Genomic DNA, 25,944 nt, shown 5'->3' with positions numbered 1-25,944 from the left:
ATTAATAAAAGGCAGCTTCTAATACTGTACATACTGTGGACACAAGCTTTGATATCCAATAATGCACGTTTGAAGGCAAAGCTCTCCAGTCCACAATGTATCTTTCTCATCTATACTGTTGCATGCAGCATTGTTGTAGTGGTGTTATCTGCAGTGTGTAGCTCCATTTGTTTTGCAGAGAATTTCCACTAACATCAATCAAAATTGGATCTGCAGAGAATTGTGCTCTATAGCTGGTTACCTCTAATGCTTTAATTTTAAAAAGAATTGTAATGCTTACTGAGCACATTTGATTTTTACAGAATTGCTAAGCAATCTAACAAACCTCAGATAAACTTGATTCTAAAATATACTAAAGAATCAAGATTATAAAATTAAATAAATTATTTCAGTCAGTTTAATGCACAGTAGTATAATCAAAGGGCTTCCTTACTTAGTAACAGTGACAAGGAAGTACATTCTGCAGTGGAAGGTGCAGTTGCAGTCCCCTTTTCACATATTCTGGTTTCAGATGCTAGAGTGTGCTAGAAATAAAAGAAAACCTATAGTGAAAATTGGACCCCTTGATTTATATGAACAGGAAGTTAACAGGGAAAAAATAAAAACACGCTGATAAATAAAGGTGGAGTTCAGTGTTCTAATGGAACATATCTTGAATTTCTTGAGCAACAAGTTTATAATCTTAATTCGCAATTGACGTATACGAACACTGGTTAGAGAGTTTCATCTTCAGGACAAGTTTCACAGGCCATCCTACCATGGCTAGGGCAAATTTTGTGAGGACACAGTGACATGATTAAATGATAGAAACAAATTTTGCTTCAGAAGTGTTTTGTTTTTTTTCTTTAATGACACTGACTGTGGAATTTTTTCTATGTTGAGGAAGACAACTCTTTCATCCTAAACTTACTCAACTGCTGTTCCCCACTCCAGCAGGAAATTCACTGACATTTCTCTGATCACAATGGAACATAACAGCATAGTGTAATTCTGAGAGTGCATTTTGCCTGACTTGTATCAGGGCCTGATCTCAAGGGGTGCTGAGTACCTAATGCAAGGGAAAGTCTAAGGAAATTGAAGGTGCTCAACACCCTGCAACATTGGCCCTAAACCCACAGAAGAGCTTAATGTATTATTGTTAAATAGGCAATGAAATTATGTAAGCAAACATTTAATGAAAACTACATGGAGACTGATTCTCCTCTGTCTGCACTGGTGTAAATCAAGAGTAACTTTACTGAAGTCAGTGTAGGTACACTGGTAAGACAGAGGCCTAAAGTACTGGATTGAAAGTCACTGAGCAGGGCTTAACATTTACATTCATCTTATTATTACAGTAATGCTAATGACCAACACATTGCAGTGCGAAACATTTATAAACACTTCCAGGGTATTAATGTTATCCACGATACACTGCAGCAGTAACCTTGCTTGTGTGATAAATAATAAGTTTTCAAGGAAAAGACATGTTTGTCTCAAAAAATGCTCTCTGCGGTTTTGGTCTTTTTAATTAGTTCCGCTTTCTGTCAGTCTCTGGGATTGATTTTTACAAGTTTATTTGTTCCAAACTCTGTGAGAAATTCTTATATAAGTGCGCTAGAACTCAGGTGATATTTTGTTCATCTCTGAAGCTTTATTAAAATGTTTTGAAAGTGAAAAATAGTTTCTATAAATCTGTCAGAGAATCATAGCCAGTTTTTAAAAAGAAAGAAACTTGGAAATGGGCAGGAAAGGTTGAAATATGTTTTCTCTAACAGCTTGAAACCTCGTATTTCATGTTGCTATTATAAACAGTGAAATGCTATATTACCTTTTTTGGTTAAAAATGCCTATGAGCTATATGCAGAAGGTATTCTGCCTTAAAAGTCCCCCCACCCCCCATGACAATTACATTACATTGTAGTTGGCATACCATATTGGTGCTACTGATTTGTAAAGAACTATTGAAAAGTTCTGTTTTGAGGTACAGTTCACAATCTCTCTGTTTGGATTAACAGGAGAAGAATGTTTGTATGAATTTTTTTGTAAAAACATGAGCTTCCAATGTTTAATGGAAGTGATATAATAACACAGTCCATGTCTCCAACGTTATCTTACAATGAACAGCAGAACAGTTTTAAATGCAAACATAGATTTCATAAACTTGAGTTTATTTATTTGATCTTTTTAAAATGAGGGGGATGAATCTTACAGTCCAATAAAGGAAAAAATTGTTAGACAAGCATTGTGTTAAAGCTTATGCACTGGACAATTGTTTCCAAGGAATTGTATGCTTTATAGTCAAGATAGCCATTTACCTTTGATTACACAACTTTCAATAACGAAGTCTAAACTATGTAAGGGTCTTTATGTAGCTTTGCGTATCTTTTTTCTAGGTTGGTTATCTGTTCAATTTAGGTCTAAACATAGGTTTAGCATTTAAAAACGCTGCCCTGCCCTCTGATATGCAGACATGAATCACCGCATACCTTCCCAATTATGATATTTGTATAAGTGACGTAGCTGATCTTACAAAGATACGTGCCAATACCTGCACATGTGTTGGGTGGCAAGACTGGATTCTAGTTCTACTAAAAATCACAAAAAGTATGACTATGAGGGAGGATGTAAAATAAGCTCTCCCTATTTACATCTGCCAAGGACATGCTATTCGCTGCTTCCCACTGAGCCCATTGGCCAAGAATGGCGAACTGCAGCCACTGGGAGATGCAAGCAGCTGTGGAAATGTAAACAAACTGTCTGGCAGCCCGCCAGCAGATTACCCTGATGGGCCGCAGGTTGCCCACCACTGCCTTAAACTCACGAACTCTACCATTTCATGATCACTTTCATCTAAGCTGCCTTCCACTTTCAAATTCTCAGTGTGTTCCTCCTTATTTGTCAAAATCAAATTTAGAACAGCCTAGTCCCTAGTAGCTTTCTCCACCTTCTGAAATAAAAACATACAAAATAATCAAAGCTGTATTGGAAATTTTGGGTATCGTTGCAGGGAATGCCTGAGATAGTTTTCACAGGATTTTACTAAAGAGGTACAGAAGCACGTCATCACAAGTCATTTTATTTAAATAAAATCAAACTTGAACTTCTTTCACACACAGCCCTGTTAATCAGGCTTCCTTCAGTTTCCCTAGTCTAAGCACCAACATCTTAATTTTCTCTTTGTCATAGAAGATCATGGAGATGATTCAAAACACTGCATATGCCTGACTACTGAGTTATAAGAGGGACTCGGCTGCTATTCCAATTGAAGTCAATGTTATTTTTGCCATTTTGAGCCTAAAATAAGTAACTCTCAGTGCTAGATACTATGGAGGCTTTGCAGATTCATGTGAAAAATAGAAAATATCTTTAAAGTGAAGTAAAATATTAACTTGCTTTTTCCTTTTCTAAATTCAATATTATTTTTCCAAGTTTAGTTCAAGTAAAATGGACAGTTCACATGCTGTGATGAACAAGTGGGAAATGACTATCTATGAAGAAGTACTGCAGAAGAGGATCTGGGTGTTTTAGTGGATCACAAACTAAATAGGAGTCAAACAATGTAATACTGCTGCGGGGTGGGGGGGGGGGGAAGAGACGGACCACATTCTGGAATGTATCAGCAGGAGTGTTGTAAACAAGACCTGAGAAGCAATTCTTCCACTCTACTCAGCATTGATAAGGCCTCAACTGGAGTACTGTGGCCAGTTCTGGGCACCACATTTCAAGAAAAAAAAGTGTGGACAAATTGGAAAAAGTCCAGAGAAGAGCAACAAACATGAGTAAAGGTCTAGAAAACCATGACCTATGAGTAAAGAATGAAAAATTAGGGTTTGTTTAGTCTGGAGAAGACTGAAGGGGGACATAACAGTCTTCAAGTACATAAAAAAAAAAAAAAAAAAAAGAGGGTGATAAATTGTTCTCCTTAAGCATTGAAGATAGGATAAGAAATACTGGGGCTTAAATTGCAGCAAAGGAGATTTGGGTTAGACATGAGGAAAAGCTTCCTAAGAGTAAGGGTAGTTAAGCACTAGAACAAATAACCTAGGGAGGTTGTGGAATTTCTGTTGCTGGAAATTTAAGAACAGGTTAGACAAATACCTGTCTGGGATGGTTTAGATCAGGGGTCGGCAACCTTTCAGAAGTGGTGTGCCGAGTCTTCATTTATTCACTTTAAGTTAAGGTTTCGCGTGCCAGTAATACATTAGCGTTTTTAGAAGGTTTCTTTCTATAAGTCTAATATATAAAAAGAACAGGAGTACTTGTGGGACCTTAGAGACTAACAAATTTATTAGAGCATAAGCTTTCGTGGACTACAGCCCACTTCTTTGGATGCATATAGAGTGAAACATATTGAGGAGATATATATACACACATACAGAGAGCATGAACAGGTGGGAGTTGTCTTACCAACTCTGAGAGGCCAATTAAGTAAGAGAAAAAAAACTTTTGAAGTGATAATCAAGATAGCTCAGTACAGTCAGTTTGATAAGAAGTGTGAGAATACTTACAAGGGGAGATAGATTCAATGTTTGTAATGGCTCAGCCATTCCCAGTCCTTATTCAATCCTGAGTTGATTGCATCTAGTTTGCATATCAATTCCAGCTCAGCAGTCGCTCGTTGGAGTCTGTTTTTGAAGTTTTTCTGTTGTAAGATAGCCACCCGCAGGTCTGTCATTGAATGGCCAGACAGGTTAAAGTGTTCTCCCACTGGTTTTTGAGTGTTATGATTCCTGATGTCAGATGTGTGTCCATTAATTCTTTTGCGTAGAGACTGTCCGGTTTGGCCAATGTGCATGGCAGAGGGGCATTGCTGGCACATGATGGCATATATCACATTGGTAGATGTGCAGGTGAACGAGCCCCTGATGGTATGGCTGATGTCATTAGGTTACTGTAGGAATACTACCAATACAATAGTGAGCGCACCATGCAACAGACTGAAGTGTGATTCTACTCGGGGGTGGAGGGTGAGGGGAAGACTGTAAAAATGGCAACTTCTTACTGCTTGTGTAATGCTGACAGACCCAGGTTGTCAGCGGGATCAAACCTGAGACCTCTGGAGCTTAGTGCAGGAGCCTCTACTGCATGAGCTAAAAGCCAACTGATTCTTGGCTAAGGCTGTAGAGCAGACTCATTAATATCTCTGTCTCTTGCTAAGTGGTCTTGGTGCCACTAGATGAGAGAGAACACCACACGGAAGAGGTGTGTGGGTTACACATGCATTCAGAATTATACCTGCCTTTAAACCACTAAAGATTTTTCTGCTCTTTTCTACTGCTAACTCTGCAGAACCAAACCAATACAATATTGTGAGTGGGATCCGGTTTTCTTTTGTGCATAATCAACAGAAGAGTTTGCCAAGTTCCAATCAGTTACAGGTTATATCTATGCAACCTTGTTAACATAAATGGGTCTGCGTAGGTATCACGGAGGGCATAATTTGGCCTGCAAACATGGTTGTTGATCATGTACAATTAAGAAAGAACCCAGCTTGATTCTAAGATCTCAGATTGAGATTGAAGTGGGGGGACTCTGATATTGAAAATCTTAAATTGATAATACATTTGATACTGAAATTGTTGAGTCATTAACATGAAACGCCACAATTTTACAGTCACTTTTCGGAGAGTACAAATGCACTTTGTGTTCAGTGGAGAGAAAGAAAATGGTCTCATCTACTGAATACATAATTACAGGTAACTTCATAGTCTGTATGGACATATGCAGAGTTATGACCATACATTCACAACATACACAATGCACTCAGATTAGCAAAGTTTTCTGCATGCCTACATACAACACTGCCTTATGCCCCATCCTACAAAACACAAATACAAATATTATTAGAAAATATTTCAAAACTAAGATCAGGTTCCACCTATCAGATTGTCCAGATAAAGGGCTGCTTTCCAGCAGATCTTCTCTTCATTCGGAGAATCTATTCCTTCCATCTCTACAGAATGGTTATTAACATTAACAGATAGTAACTGCTCTGGAATGGGGAGGGAAAGGAACAGCTGGGTGGGAGGAGAAAAGTTATAAAACCAGATTTGTCTTTGTCAGGTCTACTGAATAAATACTGCTAATGGGGTTTCCAGCTCCTGAGAGTCTCCTAAAGGTCTTATTTTCGGGACAAAGTCACCATGGGGGAGTTGCCAAGAATAAACCATAATTTAAAAATAACTATCATTCCTCTCTAATCATCATCATAGCATCATAATTTCCCACAGACTTGAACATAGTTAGTGAGATGCTCCTTCTAAAGATATTTCTGTTCTAGGGGGATTCCACTTCCAAGATTCTAGCATGTTATTACAGAGTCACTATATGGCTGCCAAGGAGAGTCCGATGAGAAAAATTACAACCGTGACATTGCCTTGTGAGGTCTCTTCTCATTCTCCATGGGACTGGGAGAAAATGAGAACTGTGAGTGTTGCACCTCTCAGAATTTGGCCCATTTTGCACTAATTTCATTCTAATCTATATAGATTCTTATATCGTGCTCATCACCATATTATCTGAATGCCTTCCAGTAGTTCATTAAGCGACGTGACTAACATCCATCACATGTTTGCTCTCTCATCCTGTCCCCAGAGGGAGGAGTGTGTTCAGTAGAATGTTTATTATGGAATTTATTTTTATAACATATAAACATGTAGCAACATGTGTATCTTAGAGAAGGCCAGGTCAAAGAACTGTGCCTTGCTCTTAGAGCAGAAGGTTGTGAGGATTGTGATGGTCCTCGATTCTTGTGGGAGTTCATATCACAGACTTCGGGTGGTCTCTGAAAAAGTGCTGACTCCTGCACAGAGGAGTTTTACCCTTAATGTAGAAAGTTCCATTGTGCCAGAGGAACATGGTTGTCCAACAGTGTCTTCATCCTGAGCTTTAGGCAATCTTTTAGATATCCTGGGCCCAGGCCATTGCCACCTTGAAAATAAGGACTGAGACCTTGAACTTGATGTGATGTGATGAACTTCAATGGGAAGCCAGTACAGAGAATAGAGCACAAGTTTAATGAGCGCAGGGTAGCCTGTGCTGCTGAGGAGATGCATTGCAGTGCTCTGTGCTAGTTGCACTTTCATAAGTGCTGAAGGCTTCATGCCGAGGTTTATCACATTGCTATATTTCAGCCAGGAAGTGACAGAGTTATGAATAACGGAGGCCAGGTCACTGTTCACCAGGATGGGATGGAGCTCCTAGCTAACTAGAGATGGTAGAAAGCATTATTCTCTGGTGCGGCTATGTGGGAGCCTCATGTCACTGAGAAAGGAATCCAGGAGCAGTCCTAAGCTACAGACTGCAATGACCATGACTGGATGTGTACCTTCAACCAAAGGACCTAGTATCTCACTGTCTTTGTTAGTGTTTCTCTTGGAGAACTTTTATCCATTTGGGATGTTTCTTCCTCTGAAAAGATTCAGACTGCAGGAGCTAAAGTCTCCTCCAAATTTGCCTGCATAAGAGAGAGTCATATTAAGGTATAATTAGAAGAGATAAGAAAATGAAGGTAGATGAAGTAGTTCTGAGAATATCGGAAATAAGCTTGTTCTGACTGGAGCTATAAGAAACTTAGTGTTTTGGTTCACAAGTTACATTTTGCAAAAATACATTTACCAACATTTTGCAAAAAAAACCCTAGTTCTTTCTATATGTCAAGTACAGCAAGAGTACTTGTCTGTTTTATTACAAGAACTCCTGAAGGCAAATTCTGAAGTTCTCAGTTAGGACACCTCCCCCTCTCTCCCCCCCCCCCAAAATTAAGCTTTAATACCCAGTCACAACTCTTAAGGATTTCTGCATTTGGCCCTTATTACCTAATCTTAGTTAAAGATGGCATCAATATTGCCTATGTAGCTATGTAACTAAAAGGAGATGTTGATTTTTTTGGAGAACTGGGGCTATAAATACAGTAGGACTCTGCCCTACATAATCTCTCTCATCCATCATGAGCAAAATGCAGGGTCATGACTTGTTCGGCATCACTCCAGAAAGTCTAACAAAAATATTCTGTACAGACAAATATAGGTGGTCATATTTTAATTGGAAATCCAGGTAGCTGACTATTGGTCACTCTTTCATTTCTACTGTACTTTAGAAATTAGCCTTCACTTCACTGCAAGAAAAAGAGTTCTGCTTTTAAGTGCAGTTTCCAAGGGATAGCAGAATATGTATTTACTTTATGAAAACGGACTGAGTACAGCTATGGTTGGGAAATGTTTTAATCCCATGATGGGCTTCAGTCCTTGCTCTGTCACAGACATAATACCAAATATTTCATTTTTGACAATACTTTTCATTCTCTGAATGAATTTTCACACTCCAGAGGATAAACCCACTAAAGGTAGACTGGATAAACATGGGTTGTGTTTATCTTTGGAGTAAGTCCATTGATTTCAGCTGAGTTGCAACAGGGATAAATTTGACCCAATATTTTTATCTCCTCTCATTTGCTAAAGTAGATGCAAACAGTAAATCCTAAAGCAGGATTTGCTATTTACAAGTGCCATGTAATTTATGGGATTCTATAAGCAGTGATATTAATGCCCATGATAGCCAGAGAGGTACAAGGATTCATTTTGCTTGTATCACGTATGAGTGCTCCTACAGTATTGTTTTCACTCTTAATTCCAGCTAATCATTCTAAAACTTTGTTAATATAAAAACCTGTATTTATGTGACCACAAACTGACACCCTGTTTACCCACAAAACTCTGACCAAGTAGTCAAGCCTCTACTTGTGTACCGTGAGTTGTGCATACATAAAAAAAAAATGAAGGAATCATTGCTCTTTAATCCATTATGCTATTAAAATGGGTGTAGCAGGATTGTCAAGTCTTTTCATACTTTTATTTCTTGTATTACTAGAGCTCATTCCTTTTGTAGAAATGGATTATGAATGTCACTGAAGAGGCCAATACTCATTACGAAAGAATTTGTGTAGGCTGAGTGTATGACCTGGTATTGCATAAATAGATACCAAGTTTAGAAGTATTACTTTTAAAGATACAAAATAAAGGGGATGAGGTTTAGTGATGAAAGAACAGAATTGCAAGTCAGCAGTTCTGGATTCTATTCCTGGTCATGCCATTGACTCTGTCACTTGTAAAGCAAAGCAAATTTCTCTGTCCCAGTTTCCCTATTTGTATATTAGGGATAATGTGCACCTAATTTAATTGATCTTCATAGTTATCTTGGGCAGGAACTGGTCCCCTTACTGGGACCTCTGTCTAGGCATTATCACACTACAAGTAGATAATAAAGTAACTAACCTTGGAAAAGTACCTTGAGAATATTGGGTCGTAGCTCCTGTTGACTGTACTATCATAGAAAGTTTATAATATCCTTTATGTTTAAATGTGATCTATACTTGATTGTGCCTGTTCATGATTTTTTATAACCAGAAATTTAGGAGCATGATGGTTAATATTATAATAGATATATAGGGCCTGATTTAAAAAAAACCAATCTAAATATACTGCATATACAGCACATTCTGTGGATACAGCAGACATGTACAGACTTATCAATATATTGGTGATATGGCATACAGTGAAATGTAATGTCTACCAAACAGGAAAATATTTCTTATGAAACAAAACATACTTGTTTCATCATGTTGCTTGTTTCATATGGGTAGCAATGCCTGTAGTTAAGGTCATCCACCACTTTTTATTGTAAGACCATGTTTTTCATTAGTATACAAGCTTTACCAGAACTTAAACCATTTGGGTTGAAATGTCATATGCTGGGTATCTGCTTAAGGCAGATTTTTTGAGAAAGTTTCAGCTAAAACAGTTCAGCTGTTGAAAAGAAGGTTAAGAAAAATGTGTTTTGCCCATGTAAATAAATAAATAAATTCTTTCAACCATTTCATTGAGAAGTTTTAATGCCTTCATGCTTTGGAGATGGGACTTGAAACTAGAAATTAAAGACTATCATAGTGCATACACACAAGGGGGCTGAATTCAGGTTGCATAGGAGACATTAAATCTGGTTTTTCCTAACTTTGCAAATTTAATGCTCTTATAATGTATTTTTTGGAATGAAATATCAAATTTAAAACATCTCCTAAACCACTCAAAACAAAAATTTCCTCTTACAATGCAGAAGTTTCCTGTGCTATACCCATGGGCTTGACCCTGCAAAACTTTATTCACATGAATAAACTATACTTTCACAAGTAGTCCTACAGAAGCAAGTGGGCACAACCAGGAATTTTGGAACTACATACCTGAAAGGAGATATTTCTAGATTTGGCCTGTATTACGCAGGAGGTCAGATTAGATGATCATAATAATCCCTCTGGTCTTAAAATTTGTAATACAAAGAAGTGTATTCTACAGATAGAGAACTTTCAAAAGTGGGACAAGGTGCATATATTCAAGGATGGAGTGGGGAGGCAGGGCAAGATAGTGAAGCAGTGCTCTAGTCTTTCACCTTTAGACAACTGTGTCCAAATCCTGGTTTAGGTCATGGTACTTAAGAGTTTAGCTGTTATGGTCCAAACCTAGTCCCTATTTGTTCAAGTTACAAAACCACTACAGGATTGGCAGCTCCTTCTTAATGACCTGTGCCTGGTTTCATTAGAACAAATGGGAGTTATTTACTTCAACTGGAGCATGATGGAATTATAAGAGGACCAGAAATAATAAGGGGATGCAGATAAGGACCAAGATACTCTGGCTGACTTGTGGCATGTAGTTTTCACACGCATGGCACTTTAGTGGGTGGAAGTGGTGCATTAGCATTAAATTCACACACCAGAAAAAACAAAACATGACTGAAAGGTGCTGAAATGAACATAACTCCTACAGTAATGAATAGATTAGTCTAGCTTATCTTGTAAAACCTGACAGTCTGTTTTACTGAAGAAAAATGTTAATATATTATGCTCCCCTCAATACATTTCATTGGGTACAGCACCACGAAACCCATTATTGAATGCTGAGCTGTCTTAAAGAAACACACTAGTATATTCTGAGCAAGTCTATAAATTTTGAGAGAGAGAGAGAGAGAGAGAGAGAGAGAGAGAGAGAGAGAGGGGAGTAAAGCATTGAATGTTCTTTAAAGGTCATATTAATGTTTTAAGTGCATAACTTATGTAAAAGCTGGTAACTTTGTGAGGACTCTCATATCAAGGATAGTGACAACATCAGAACAATGAGTAGAAACTTTGCAATCCCTGTGTCATGTTACCTTTTATTTTCTAGAAGCATTTCCCTGTGGAATGTCATTAAAACCTCAGTAATGTGGATAAACTAGTATTGCTATGTCAACAATGAGGAGATGTATTTTTCAGAGAAGGTACTAAACTGGAGAGAGATTTTAATAGTATCATGGAGTTTGGACGTAATAGAACTGTACAAAGTTTTCCTTACAAATAAGTGGATCACTGCTGGTTTCCTGTTTAATTACAAACCAGACATTTTTGGTCACTTCTGAGTTGAGATACAAAGCCTTTTACATTTTAGATGGTACAAACCCATCCCATTAACCTTTTGGGGCCTCTAATTCCCCATTATAATCCTTTAAATTTAAAAACAGAAAAATGTAAATGTAATTGGTAAACTGCATCATCCATCAACCTTCAATAACTGATGCTTTTAAAAAAACAACACCACCACCACCACTTTACTGAACACCCTGTTTAGAAACAATTCTGTTCATTAGTTACCTCTAGGGAGTCATTTGGCACAGACAATGTGGAAAAATTGAGTTCTTTCTTACCTTTAAAGATAAGCTAATGCATAAAATTATGTTCACTATTTGTTATATTATTTCAACTCTTGACTGGAGTCTGCAAAAAGACACTGAATCCTCCACTTTAATCCAGGTTTGACTATGGTTTTCAAAGGAGCCTCAGAGTAAAGGTACCTAAATCCCCTTGACATGCAATTGGAATTGTGTTCCAAACTACCTCAGGCTTCTTTGGAAACCCCAAGTTACATATTAAAATAATTAAATTCCACTTCTTTAGAATACTTTTTATTGGTTCACAGACATAGAAACTCTTATAACAATTCTCACACATTAAAGAACCAAGTCAGCAGTAAACAAGACTTCAAAGACAGTGGATATAGCATGACAATTTCATACAGAGACTAAATATTTGAAACCTGACCTTTCTTCCCCCCCAAAACTAACATGCCTAAATAAATACATAAAACTACACACCTCTATCCCTATGATTATTTCTATCACAGTACTGCCTCAATGCTTAAAATGGGGCCTTTGTATCATTGCAGTAGACACTATCCTTCAGTATGTACCCTTGAAAGATCTAAAAAACCCAGCCCAACTCCAGTATTTCATAGCTACAAGTTTGTCCACATCCAACTCAATTTTGTTGTTCTGTCTGGGGGACAGTTCAAGTATGGCCTCCATACCTGGGGGAAGAGTGTTTAATCAAATATAGGAACCTATACTTTTGGAAGTTACTATTAGTTATTTTGCATTACTAGTTAAAGGTATGCCCAAAATCTATCATCATTTTTCAGTAAAGAAAACAGGCTAGAAGATTTAACAGTTCTCCACAGACACAAATGGGGGATTGGCCTGGAATACCATGTCTATAAAAGTTGAGATAACAGACAGAGGTCACTTGGTTTGAGAAGGTGGCTGACCCTGACCTGTTATTCAGAGAAAAATGAAAGCACTGCTTCAAGTGGACTATAGTAAGATGTTTTCTATATCTGTGTTAGTCCTTGCTGAATATATTTGAATTAATGTATCTCCATCATAACATTGCTGTTAGAAATGGAAGCAAAAAGTTTAGCCCTAACTGGACTTTTTGTGATCCCATCAACCAGGTAAAAGACTCAAACACACAAACTATTTCACGATGCAGTAAAACAAACCTCAAGCCTCTCCCACCCAAAAATTAGTGAAGAGAAAAGCATTTGTGTAGTATAAGATGGTTTTCATGAGTGAAAACTAAATGTAGCATGCTTGGAAAAGCAGCAGTGGAAAATATCCTTATGTTTGAGGAAGTCTTGATTTTTACATATTTATGGAATTCATATTTTTGCAATTCAGTGAAGCTCTGAGCACATGCATACAAATCAATACAGGCCAAATCCTGCAGTCCTTAAGTCAGGCAAAACTGCCATTGATTCTAGTGGGAGCTCAGTTAAAGTCAATGGGAACTTTGTCCACAAGGTCTGGTCCTGTAGTTACATTGTATTTGTCCTTGCCATCTTCATTATTAATTTAGAACATGCATTATCCCAGAAGAGCCTGATGAAAGAGCACATGCCATCCAAAGGAAGGTTGGTTCAAATTCTCTAACTGGTTTTTCTACATTTTATATATCAGCTCAAATTCTGCTTACCTTTCTCATGGAAGTAGTCAGATTGACTAATGGGATTATTGATCTGAATAATAAACAGTAATTGTCTCAGCTTTGTCATCTTGCTGTATTTTCTATAAATCCAAGTCATCTTTTTCACACATCTGCGTCTGTACTATACCAAGGAACCTAGTATTAAAGCACATTAAGAACAGTTATTTCCATTGCATTTGGCAACCTTGTTGGCAGTCTTAGAAGAGAGGCGAAGGATGCTGAGCCACTGTCTCAAACCTAGCCCTAGACCGAAGTTTTTTTATGCACAGGGCTGATACGGAAGAAGCTAGGCAAGCTTGGATTGCTGTTACACAGCCACCATTCAGTGGGTAAGGATGCTGAGTCAGCATCTCAAGCCTAGCAACAGGCCTGTCTCTCCTCCTGCATCTGCTCTGTGCATATAGAGAACTTCAGCCTAGGGCTTCTAATTGCACATTTAGGAGAAAACGCCTATTTTAAAAGGTGTATGCATTAGAGGCATACCATTCAGGCCCAATTCAAGGGTCTTTATAGGAGAGCTGTAATTAGACCTACAAGAAAAATAGGGAAGTTGGTTAATTAAATGCCTTTTTGTCAAGATATGATTCTCCCTGAAAGAGTTTTAGGATAGCTCGCACATTTTCTAGAAGGCAACAGGATTTTTCTACTCTGACCATCAAAATTCTCACATCAATTAGTGTGGATTTAGCAAAAAAAGATTGGATTGATCCATAGAGATGTAAGACCAAAATGGTACTTCCAGTACACAGGATATTCTACTCCACAGTTTAAATCATAGAGAATTACATGACCATTTTGGAATGGATATTTTTCTGTCCTTTTAGTTGCTCTGTGTCAATACATGGTCACCAGTGTCAAGAGTATCATCAGTGACTAATGGGACAAATTCAAATAATTCAGACATTGGTCATTTTATATTTAGTTAAATAAAATTGCCTGGAATTCACATTGTGGATCTCATGAGACCTTTGATCCGATTTTCATTACTTCTCAGTTTCAGAGAAGTCAGAAACACTGAACTATATTTCCTGGCAGTATTTTGGAACCTCCATTTCTGAGGAACACACCAGGCAGTGCAGAGGCATGCAAGAATTAACACAAAAACTAAAAGGTTAACTGAACTCATCTGAAGTTTAAAGTGTGACTTTCATTTTGGTTCAAGACTGGACCCAGGTTTGTATCTACTTATATTTGATGATAAACAAAAAACAAAAAAAATCTGTCTCCGTTATCTTGAATAATAAAAAGACAGTGGCCAAAAGCTGGAAGCCCTTACTCAGGCAAAACAGTGACTGAAATCAAGGAAGTCATTAGTGAACAAAACTGAATGAGGACTTTAGGATTAGATTTAGAATAATGCCTAAATATATTAGCTTGTACATAACTTTACCCATGCAAGCAATCCAAAGGGATAGTCATAAGCATGTACATAACTTCCATATTTGAAGGACTGGCACCTCACTTTTTATCATTATGTTAATTAAACTAGTTACTTTTTATGCCTCTAATGAGATCAGCCTCAGTTTCTGTTTACATTCAGTTTCACTTTCTGGTTCTCACTCTCACTAAACGTCCTGATCCAGCAAAGCTCTTAACCACTTGCTTAAAGTTAAGCACAAGCTTAAATGCTTGGCTGAATCAGGGCCTATGCTGTGGACACCTCAGACACCACAAGGAGGGTAGTACTTTAATTTAAAATGAACAACATTTCTCTTTCTGCACGCACACACTCACAAAAGTTTAAAATTCTCACTATCCTAGAGTCTATTTACAGTTCAAAAGAGTCAATTAAAGGCTTACATACTTGTTTACATTTTACCATGATTAACTCTACCACTTTATCGTCTTTTTCCCTAAACGTGTCACACTCTGTATCCTTTCATTAAACACTGCAACATCATAGTTTAACTATGTTCTTTTGATAATAAACATGATATAAATATACCATTTGTAATAGTCTTCCTCATTTTGCAATAGTAAAGTCTTCCCACAGTGGGCTCTGTGCAGTGTGGTCTCCTGGGACAAAGTTAAATATAGATAAATTTACTATTGCAATCACTCCAGAACATTGTCAATATTCCTAAGAGCCACTTGTTGTCTGAGGAAGATTCAGTAGATCTAGATCAGGGGTCGGCAACCTTTCAGAAGTGGTGTGCCAAGTCTTCATTTATTCACTCTAATTTAAGGTTTTGCATGCCAGTAATCCATGTTAACGTTTTTAGAAGGTCTCTCTCTAGAAGTCTATATTGTATAACCAAACTATTATTGTATGTAAAGTAATTGAAGCTTCTTAAACATTTTAAAAACCTTCATTTAAAATTAAATTAAAATGCAGAGCCTCCCGGACTGGTGGCCAGGGCCCGGGCAGTATGAGTGCCACTGAAAATCAGTTCATGTGCCACCTTCGGCACGTGTGCCATAGGTTGCCTACCCCTGATCTAGATTTACACTGAGGATAAGAGTGTTTTTGATTGCTCTGATGGAATCCGTTGGAAAAACAGGATATTATTTGCATAACCATATTAAAATGACTGGCAGTTTTCCTTCATGAGGGCAAAACAAACTTCCTGACAAAGATAATCGCTTAGCAACCCTTTGTGGTAACTGGAACACCAGCAACAGAAATATTTACACAGTTTTTATAGCACTTTAGGACTTCGCTATCTAGAAGGCTGGAGGAATTTTTTTGTACTTCTAAAAATGGATGCCAGACAAAGGGCCTGAAAAGAAAAAATGCACTAACTTTTTGGAAATATGTATAGTGCCTACAAAAGAAAATTTTGGCACTCAGTGCACTGCCCAGACTCCGATGCTTTTTCTTTGTAAGATGCAGTTTGTGAATTTGTTTGAATATCATTTTAAATATTCTTTATATTGAATATTATCAGTGGTCAGAATTTCCAATTGATCTCAGGTATTGCAATTATGTTCTAGTCTGAGTAGAAGGAAAGACCTGTGAACTAGCAAAGGTTAAGTTTTTCAGCGTAACCACTGCCACAAATGGAAAACATGCATTTGATAGCGAGTAAAAATACAAAGAGGTCTAAAGAACCTCTTAAATTCCACATTTGATACCTATTATCTAGGTCATTAAATAGATCAAATACTTAGATTACACATACACAATTTATACTGCGTAAATAGTACATACACAGGACTACTCAATTATTAGAGAATGATGATGGTTTAAGGCCAGGTTGAGAGACACTTTTCCTTCCTTACACACACACACACACACACACACTCACGACTAAAGTCAGTGGGACAATGTGTGTGAATATTATTATGGCCCCCTGCTGAAGAAAACATACCTTTAAGGGTGCTTAAATATTAAGCAAGTGCTGAAGTACTCTCCTGAATAGGGCATACGCTTAAGTTTTTCTTGATTGCTTTCCTAAATTGGGGCCTATGGAGAGGAAAGGGTTTTGCAATCTGGTCCTTATGGTGTAGTGCTTTAGTCACTGCTAAAATGTCAATATTTACCAACAGCTACCCACAGAATTTTATCTGAGTTATTGAAGTTCTTTCTATTCTGAGCAGAGAAAAGCGATGATTATCTCAGGGTAAGTCTACACTACCCGGTAGTTCGGCGGCAAGCAAATCGAACTTCTTGGTTCGACTTATCGCATCTTGTCTGGACGAGATAAGTCGAACCCGGAAGTGCTGGCCGTCACTGCGATACTCCAGCTTGGCGAGAGGAGTACCGCGAAGTCGACGGGGGAGCCTGCCTGCCGCGTCTGGACCGAGGTAGGTTCGAACTAAGGTACTTCGAACTTCAGCTACGTTATTCATGTACCTGAAGTTGCGTACCTTAGTTCGAATTGGGGGGTTAGTGTAGACCTGCCCTCAGATACTGATTGTGTTCAGCGAGGGCAAATGCTGATTTTCTTGACCGCTGACCACCACATGACAATACCAAGGTACAGGTGGATTTGAAAGCACCTACGGTGATTTACTGAGATACATGGCATCTCTCTCAAATATGAGAGAAGGACTTGAAGGTACAACTCCTGTGCATCATAGGTCTGCTCTTTGTCATAATTGTGAGTCGACCGGCTTTAACTCTGTCTTCAGAGAGTAGTTCCATACAGAGGAGACCAATGTTTTCCTTGGATGAAGGCCTTGCTACCCTGCAGTGGAAGAGAGAAGGTTGGGAGCTAATCACAAAAAGAAAGGCTGAAATCCTAAACCCATTATTCATGCAGCTAGTTTAATAATGGTTTGTAATTTAAACACAAGTATCTAATCAGCTTTGACCATGAGCACCAAATGCTGCATTACACAGGTATTCAATCCCATGTTGAAATTCAGCCAAGTTCAAATTCCACTAGTATTTTACAAAAAACATTTTTCTTTGGCTGCAGATCTGGGTGTGGGAAAGTATTTTACCATTTTTTCTCCTGTGCCATTAGTGTAATTAAACCAAAAGTGGTAGATGGAGAAATGCAGGTTCATTATACAGTCTCCATGCTCCCGCTATAGACACTTCCCTCTCTGGAAGTACAGTACTTGCAAAACCTAAGTTTCTCTGTAGAACATCATATTAAGAATCCAATCCAATCTACCAGACCCTTATGTGCATTACTCATGATGGGAGTATGGTTCTCTCATTGAATCTCATGGAAGAGTGCTGAAACAGATGCAAATCAAGATCATCTGGAGAGGGATTAATAATTTTTAGAAAGAAAAAAAATCATGTAGTAGCATGGAGAAAATACATGTTCTTGCTATCTCAGGCCTATTATGGGATGGGGAGTAGCCCAATCAGCACAGCCAAGAAAAACAAATTCTCTTATTATCATTATGTGCTATGAAGATATTTAGTACAATATGCTGATAGAGTGTTATGTGTTAGTCTACTCAGCAACAAGACAGAGTTCTTGTTCTGTCTTGTTTACTTCATCCTTGCTCTTTAACTTATCCTTGTGTGAGACTGGAAAAACTTCCTAACTGTCAGGGTGGTTAAGCACTGGAACAAATTGCCTAGGGAAATTGTGGAATCTGTTTTTGGAGGTTTTTAAGAACAGGTTAGACAAACACTGGTCAGGAATGGTCTAGTGCCAAGGGACTGGACTAGATTACCTACTGAGGTCCCTTCCAGTCCTATGGTTCTATCATTATGTTCTGCTATGAGAGCCCTCTCACTCCAGTAGCCTTTAGGGCCCTAATGTGTCACACCACCATTTCCATCCTGCCGCCCTGCCCCGCCGCCCCCTTCCTCCAATGGTTTTACATAAAATTCACAGATTAAAATGACTAAGCAATTTAAGACTTCAACTCATGCTAGGATTTCCAGCTTAGGTTTTCAGACAAGTGGTTGGATAAGCTTCTTTTATTCCTTGGATGGGTCACTGGCAGCAGAGATCAAACATGGGACCTTTGCACCTGAAAGCATGATCCTCCACTGCTCAGCTATACAAACCAGCTCTCTTAGCCAAGGCTGGAGTAGACTCATCTATTTCTATGTATGGCTCAGCCACCACTATAGGGCAACAGCACCATGCTGAGCAGGTCTAGGTTACACATCCTAATTTGGGGTTTGATTCAGATAAGCATTTAGAAAAATAAGGGCAACATTTGGAAACCTAGCTGATTTAAGGGTCTAACTTCAAATCCACATATCAGACCTAAATAAGAGTGGCCCAGTTTTTTGTCTTGTGGGTGGTCAGTGCCTCTGAAAGTCAGGCAACTTTTGTTTGGTGCGGATATATTCATTTAGACGATCTTGCCCCTTAGAAGGTCACTCATCTACATCCCTGGAAAAACTATAAGTACCTTTCTAATTTGAAGAGTCTAAAGCTATCCTTTGTCACCAAAGGCACCTCAAAGACTGCAAAATTACTGAACCTCTCAGAAAGTTTGAAAATGACCATTGTTGGTAACTCATAATGCATTGACTTATGGGAACAAATCTCAGCTTGTGAAAACTGTCTACTACCAGCTGCCGATCTGGCCCAGGAGCTGTATGTAATTAATCACTCTCAATGTGTGTCCTAGGGGTTCTGAGACATAGTGTGAATCTATGTAGCTTTATTGAAGTCAATAGAGATCCTCTGCTGGTGAAAAATCAGTGCATCAGGTCTCTTATGTTGAGATCTGTGTTTAGGCTGGATCTAAGGGAGTGAAGTGCCCAACTCCTGTTGAAAGCCAGTAGGATTTGGGCATCTAGCTCCTTTTAGGCTATGGTTTTCAATGAAGTCTTTAAGCAAAAGTTAGGATGTAGGTGGAAAGAGGGTAACAACTAGACCATCGTTCCTTGTGTAATTTAATGTGAAAAATGCATATTTGTACTTAGCATTTACTTTCAGCATGCCAGCTGAGATTTCTTGTAAAACAGAAAATGAAGCTAGTCAAATCTACCTACTGCTGTAATCTGAATCTGTAAGACTTTTGCTAAGTTTTCTAACAGAAGAATCTGTGTGGCGTTTTGTTTAATTTGTTTCATTATCTTGGTCAAGAAATATGACACAACACTTAAGAACGTAAACACTCTGACTTATGACAGTTTGTTGCTATACAAGTAAAAGACTTTTCTCAAAGCCATGGCAGACATGAACATACACAAAGATGTTCTGCATAGCAGAGAAGGCCACACACAAAGTTCTGTGAATTTAATTTTTTTGATTCACATTCCTTTTCTCCCATAAAACCCAAGGTGGGCCATGGCTGTTTTTCTCATAAATGCTGAGAATTCTCAAAGCCTTGCCACTAGTGCCTCGAGTATGGAGTGTCAGAAAAATTAGACAAGACTCTATTTTCATGTGTACAAGGATCTAGTGAATTACCCATAAGAAAAGCTTAGATGGAGTGAAGTGTTATGGAGATCTTATTCCTCTACATTCTAAAGAAAATTCCCTGTTTGCCATCAAATCTTACTCCTAATGCCAACCAAAGAGCCAGCCACAGGAGATATTACTGGTAGAAAAATGCATTCTGAAGGTTGGCATCTCTGTCTTGCAGCTGCTAAGCACACACTATGGGTGGTCAGAATGGTTGACTCCTATACTGCAGCAGGCCAGACAGCAAAATAGAGAATAGCAAAGGGGAAAGGAGACAGACTCCAGTAAACATGTACCTGACCCAAATTTGTCTGGTTACTGAACCTCTATTTAGAGCTAAGGTGACCATACATCCTGTTTTGGCCAGTACAGTCCCTTTTCTAAGCCATGCCCCAGCCATCCTGACTTGTTTTTGGCAAAAGTGGGCATTTGCCCTGTTTGCTCTTGCTGACTTGATCAGGTGGCCTGAGCAAATGGGACAAATGCCCACTTTTTTGACAAAAAGTGGGGTACAGATGAATGTGCGGGGAGACAGGCAGGGCCTGGGCAAGCAACTACACCAGCCCCAAGCTCGTGCGGGGCACGAGCAGTGCCACCAGCCCTGCACAGGGGGTGGGGGGACCCATGCTCAGGTAAGCAGCTTAGGCCAGCCCCACGCAGGGGGGCAGGAGGGATCGGGCTAGCCCTACACCGTGTCCCTTTGGGATATGGTCACCCTATTTAGAGCAGAAGTAGTATCTAGAAACATGTGGATGTCAATGGAGCTATGTGACTTTACACTAGCGGAGGACCTGTACCTTAACATATGATTTCCAAATATAGATATCTGTACTATTCTCCTATTTGGAAGGTTGAAGGAGTGAGTGAGAGTGCAAGATGCTCTCATCTTAATCCTTTAAAGCATGGGATCTAGTAATATGTTCTTCCTTCCTTAAAAGGACCCTTCCACTATTGAGACGGAAAAGAAATGAGCCAACAATGACATTTGTATATTTTACTTACATAGACAATCAACTTCTCCCCTACTTTTTTGCTACCTGTCTGTTGTGCCCCATCTAAGATTAGACCATTAGTAGTTCTGCTCAGGGACCATATCTTATCTGTTTTTTTAGGGGACTAGCATAGTTGCAGTGCTATAGAATATATAAATAACAATCCTGTTAGAACATATTTAAATATCTGCGATGTGCCAAGCAGCTGGGCAAATTCTCAGGCTTTTCCTCTATAACTCAACAATCATGTGAAGCTCAGATTCATTGTACCACTTTTTGACACTAACACAATCAAGCTGCTGTACTTCTTCCTCATACCAATATCTGACTAATTGCCATTTACTTGGACACAAAGGAAATCCATATACATAGATTCAGTGGTGGAAGTATATTGAAACAGTAAATGAAGCTCTGCACTGGCTAAGGAACTGGGGGAGCTGAGGGAGAGCCCTGTTCTTCACAGCAAGGAGAGGAAGGGGAAGCTTCTCTGCTTTAGCAGAAGAGCAACAGCAGTCCTCCTGTGAAACCTCTTTACTTTAACCCCTGGCACATTTTCCAAAAGCCATCCTGGTAGTACAAAAGTCAAAAATATAAAGGACCAACATTCCAAATATCTACAATAAAGGGGTTTTTACACTTCTCAGGACAGGAATCATGTTTGCATTTTTATCTTCTATAAAACTGAGCACAACATCAGCACTTGTTGTTTAACAAACAACAAGCCTAACAGGATGGTGTCCCAATAGGTTCATAGACAAGCCTTTCATCTCTGGATACCTGGGTATATCCTAATTTACAGTAGGTCACATGTAAAAGTAAACTTGGTGGACTCATCCATCTCTCTGTCGTGCAGGTTAACATAATTAAGCATATAGACAGTTTTTCCCCTCAAAAAAAAAAAAAAAAAAATCCAGGGACAGCAGGGATATTGTTGCAGGTAGGAAATGGGTGGTATCAACAAAGCTTTGGCAGGGAGCTTTTGAAATTCTTGCTCATGGCCTTCTTAAAGACATTGAGTCTCACACTGCCATTTTAAAAGGGGAAAAAAGTAGTATTAAAAACTCCACTAATCTAATTACACAGTAATTTATCCAGCAGTGCATGCATTTCTGGTACTGTGGGTATGGAAACAAAATCCTGACCTAAAGATCACCAGATATTTTTCCTAAAACTGATGAAAGATGTATTTTGAGACTACAAGCCAAGTTTCAGGTCTTCATTGGACTTTTTTGATTGTCATGAATTTATAACAAGTATCAGCACTGAAAAGAGTTCACCATCTCCGATACCACACTGACAGGCACTGTATGGGAACCCACACAGAGAGATGGGTCTGTGGGGATATAGGCTTTTTTAAATTTTTATTTATTTATTTTTTGCAGGCATGAATGAGATGTGCTTGTGCTCAAGTCCAAGCTTCTTTTTATCATAACCTTGTTAGTGCAAGCATTCATTTATTACATCAAGATCTGAGGTTTCCCCTGTGGAACATGATCTTGGCTTCCTATGAAAACTTGTATGCTCTCCTGGAGTTTAACATCCTGAGGCTGAATCCAGCACCTCTTTAATGGGTGGGTAAATATTTATACCACATTGTCCAGAATTTTGCATAACAACGTCAACTCTTTCTGTCAAGAAAGCCAGTACAGGTCACTCTGTCAATGGCAAGGCTTCTCAATAACTAAACAACACTCACTGGCCACTAATTTATATGCATTATAACTCAGATTTAATAACTTGCATAGGCCAATAAAATAAACCATTCAGACACCAAATATATATTTGCTGTGACACTATATTTACATTCAAGTACACAAAGGGTAGTGACTCAAGGGAGGACTTTAGAAGAGGAAGAATAGAGGAAGATTTTCCTTTCCCAGTTGTTTAATAGCTTACTGTATTTATGTAATGGTTTGATGCAAAAATTGGAAATCTATTTAGGGTGGGAGACTTTAATCACTGACTTCAATGGGCCAAGTGATTAACACCACTCTTTGTTTTCTTATAAAATACATAGAGATGGGACTCCACCCCAAATCTTTGAGCTAAACATACTTAAGTTATGGGTAAGTTTTGCATCAGACATTCGGGCCAAGGCCCATCCCTGATAACTGGATAGTAATTGTTCTTTGCATGAAACAAGAGACCTCCCGGATGTAGACTGCAGAGTACAACTCTCTAAGTCATGTCATACGATGTAGCCAATAGTGAACATACAGTATAGTTCACTTATTGTTTATTATTTGTATTACCATAGTGACTAGGACCTCATTGTGCTAGGTGCTGTATAAAGCACAGAACAAAAAGATAGTCCCTGTCCCCAAACAGCTCACAATCCAAGTAGCTGTACATTATTTTGCCCTTCAAATTTGACACATTCTGAAAAGTCAGTAGAATAGAAAATCTTTTGTATATATTTTTTGAAAAAAGTAGGCTTGTCTTCCTTTTACAGTTCTGGATAAATGTACATTAAAAGGCTCAAGAGAAACATATAGAGGCCAATTCTAATTATTGGCCTGTACTGCCGCTTATGTTCTAGTGCAAGTGTACTTTTGAAACACTTCAAAAACAGAAGAGTTCCTTTTCAGTGCTCAACACCATTCAGTACAATTCTAGGTACAAAGACCTTATACATTCTCTGTAGCAGAGAAGTGTCAAAAGCAGTTTATATTTGATACATTCTCAATGCAGTGGGATTAGCATTACATTACAGTATGCTACTGAAACCTCCTCAGGCATAACTGATATCTCCTGGCCTACATAAAAAATGAAATATATTTGCAAACAAGTTTTGAAGATCAGGTGCATAAAGAGGCTGTCACACCAAAGTGGACCCTTCATACTGTAGTTAACTCTATGGCTATCTGCATATAGCACTGGTGATTGTTGTATCAAACAAACCAATTCTACATAATCATGAGTGGTCTTCTCTTATTAAGCTCTGCTCTTGCACAGTTCTTTCTTTAATAGGTATGTTAGCCACAATAAGTTTCTCTACATTTAACTTGCTCTAGTAGAGACAATCTCTCTCTATGCAGGACTGATATTCAGTCTCGCAAGGGAGGAAAGCTACACAACCAGGCATGGACAGACTTAGAATGCAAGTTCCTTGGGGCAGAGATCATCTTTTAGTTCTGTGTTTGTACTAGGTGCTGGGCAATATGGTCCTGGTTCACCACTGGGGCTCCTAGGTGGTAAGGTAATATAAACAATAATTAAAAACACTGAGGCCCTAGGAACACCATGGCATAGCCCACATTCCTTTCACTCACCTGAAATTGCAATATTGGGGGTTCCTCTCCCTCCCCACCTCCAGAGATGCAGGGTCATGACATGGGCCCCTTTACCTTTCCCAGGAGAAATAGCAGAAATTCTCTCTCTCCTGCCATCTCCCCATCTATAAAAGCAATGAAAGCAGCAGGAGAGTCCCCCCTCCCTCCAGCATGTAGTGGCTTGGGTGGATTAATGGCTGGCCAGACCCACTGCAGCCATCTCATCTTATTATGAAGAGAGACCTATTCTGAAATAGTGTAGAAGAGTTGACTCATCACTAGAGTGCCCCCTCATGGGTAAGCATGGTACAGCAGTCTCTCCTGTGTAGAGACCCCTGCCAAACATCACTCTGATCCCAGGGTAGTCCATCTTTCCTCCTGACATGGCCAGGGCTGCCCGGGGGGGGGGGGGGGAGGAGAGGGGCGCGCGCGCAAGTGGGGACCCCCCCATGAGAGTTTTCGGTGGGTCTTCAGCGGCAGGTCCTTCAGTGCCGCCGAACACACCCAGATCGAGTGAAGGACCCGCTGCCGAAGACCTGGAGCTTCTTCCGCTCTGGGTCTTCAGGTCCTTCACTCTCTCCAGGACCTGCCACCGAAGTGTCCCAGGCCCCCTGAATCCTCTGGGCGGCCCTGGACATGGCCCTCCAGCCAGGTCACGCTTTGGTCCCTACCCCTTCCCAAGTAACAAAGTCCAGGGGAAAAAAAAAAACACAAATATCCAACCCCTCTGTGAGGTCTATTGCCCTCAACTGTAGTCCCAGAGGTTCATACCCATCACTCCCATGTTCTCCAGTTCTCAGGGGCTTCCCATCACTTTACCAGTGTCTGTAAGGGAACCCAGGCCCACCTTCTACACCAACAACAAACTACACCAATTGCCAGTCCAGTAACCCTAGGACAGGCAATCAAGGTTTACGCTGCTGGATTCCAGCTCCCTGGACTTCTTCCTAACAAGCTTTCCTTGGGCTTTCTACTGGCCCTGCATGAGCCTTCTTGTTCCTTTGCTCTGACTATCAGCAGAGTGAATGTAAAGTTTCTCCCTACAGCCTCCTTCCTTTTCTTCTTATGTATAATAGAGACATAAATGCACCTACTGAGTCTATAACCACCACCTACTATAGTCCTCATACATTCACACCACTACACTCTCTTGCCCTGCTCTACAGCCTTAAAAAACAAACATAGGATCATTTTTTTGAATGTTACCCCTCTTTCCCAATACTCTCACTAAATACCTTACAGTATAGTCTGTCACCTCAAAGCAGCTAAATTCTTCATAAAGGGCCTTTCTTTCCTGGGAACACTCCCAGCATTTCCATATCAGGTGAGCAACTGTTTCTTTATCCTCACATGTGTCACATTTGTATTTATTCAATAAATATAAGTTATTATTCAAACCACAGCAACCAGTTAACAATCTAAACATGAGAACATCTCTAATCCTTTTATACCTTTGAAATGGTGCATTATCATCTATCTGGGAGCATACTTCATAGAATCTTCTTCCTCTTTTCTCCTTATTCCACAATTCTTACTGATTTTTTTTAACTCCTTTCCAGGCACTTGCTGAACTG

General features: G+C 39.1%; 1 long non-coding RNA gene across 4 annotated transcripts; it reads right to left on the bottom strand.

Annotated features, from left to right (window-relative positions):
- Positions 1 to 402: 402 nt before the first annotated feature.
- LOC135982739 (uncharacterized) lies at positions 403 to 25,944 on the bottom strand. 4 transcript variants are annotated; one of them, XR_010600285.1, is made up of 5 exons: positions 25,822 to 25,944; positions 17,274 to 17,457; positions 15,273 to 15,343; positions 13,316 to 13,462; positions 11,983 to 13,221 (listed from the first exon to the last, which is right to left on the bottom strand). It is a non-coding gene; the product is annotated as an uncharacterized LOC135982739 (long non-coding RNA). The 4 variants fall into 4 exon arrangements; XR_010600286.1 differs by lacking the exons at positions 11,983 to 13,221; positions 15,273 to 15,343 and adding an exon at positions 403 to 524; XR_010600284.1 differs by lacking the exons at positions 11,983 to 13,221; positions 15,273 to 15,343 and adding an exon at positions 5,224 to 7,438.

Source organism: Chrysemys picta, chromosome 4 (assembly GCF_011386835.1).
Source record: "Chrysemys picta bellii isolate R12L10 chromosome 4, ASM1138683v2, whole genome shotgun sequence".
Taxonomy (NCBI): domain Eukaryota; kingdom Metazoa; phylum Chordata; order Testudines; family Emydidae; genus Chrysemys; species Chrysemys picta.
Note: the sequence above shows the minus strand (reverse complement) of the source record. Positions and strands in the feature narration are given on the sequence as shown.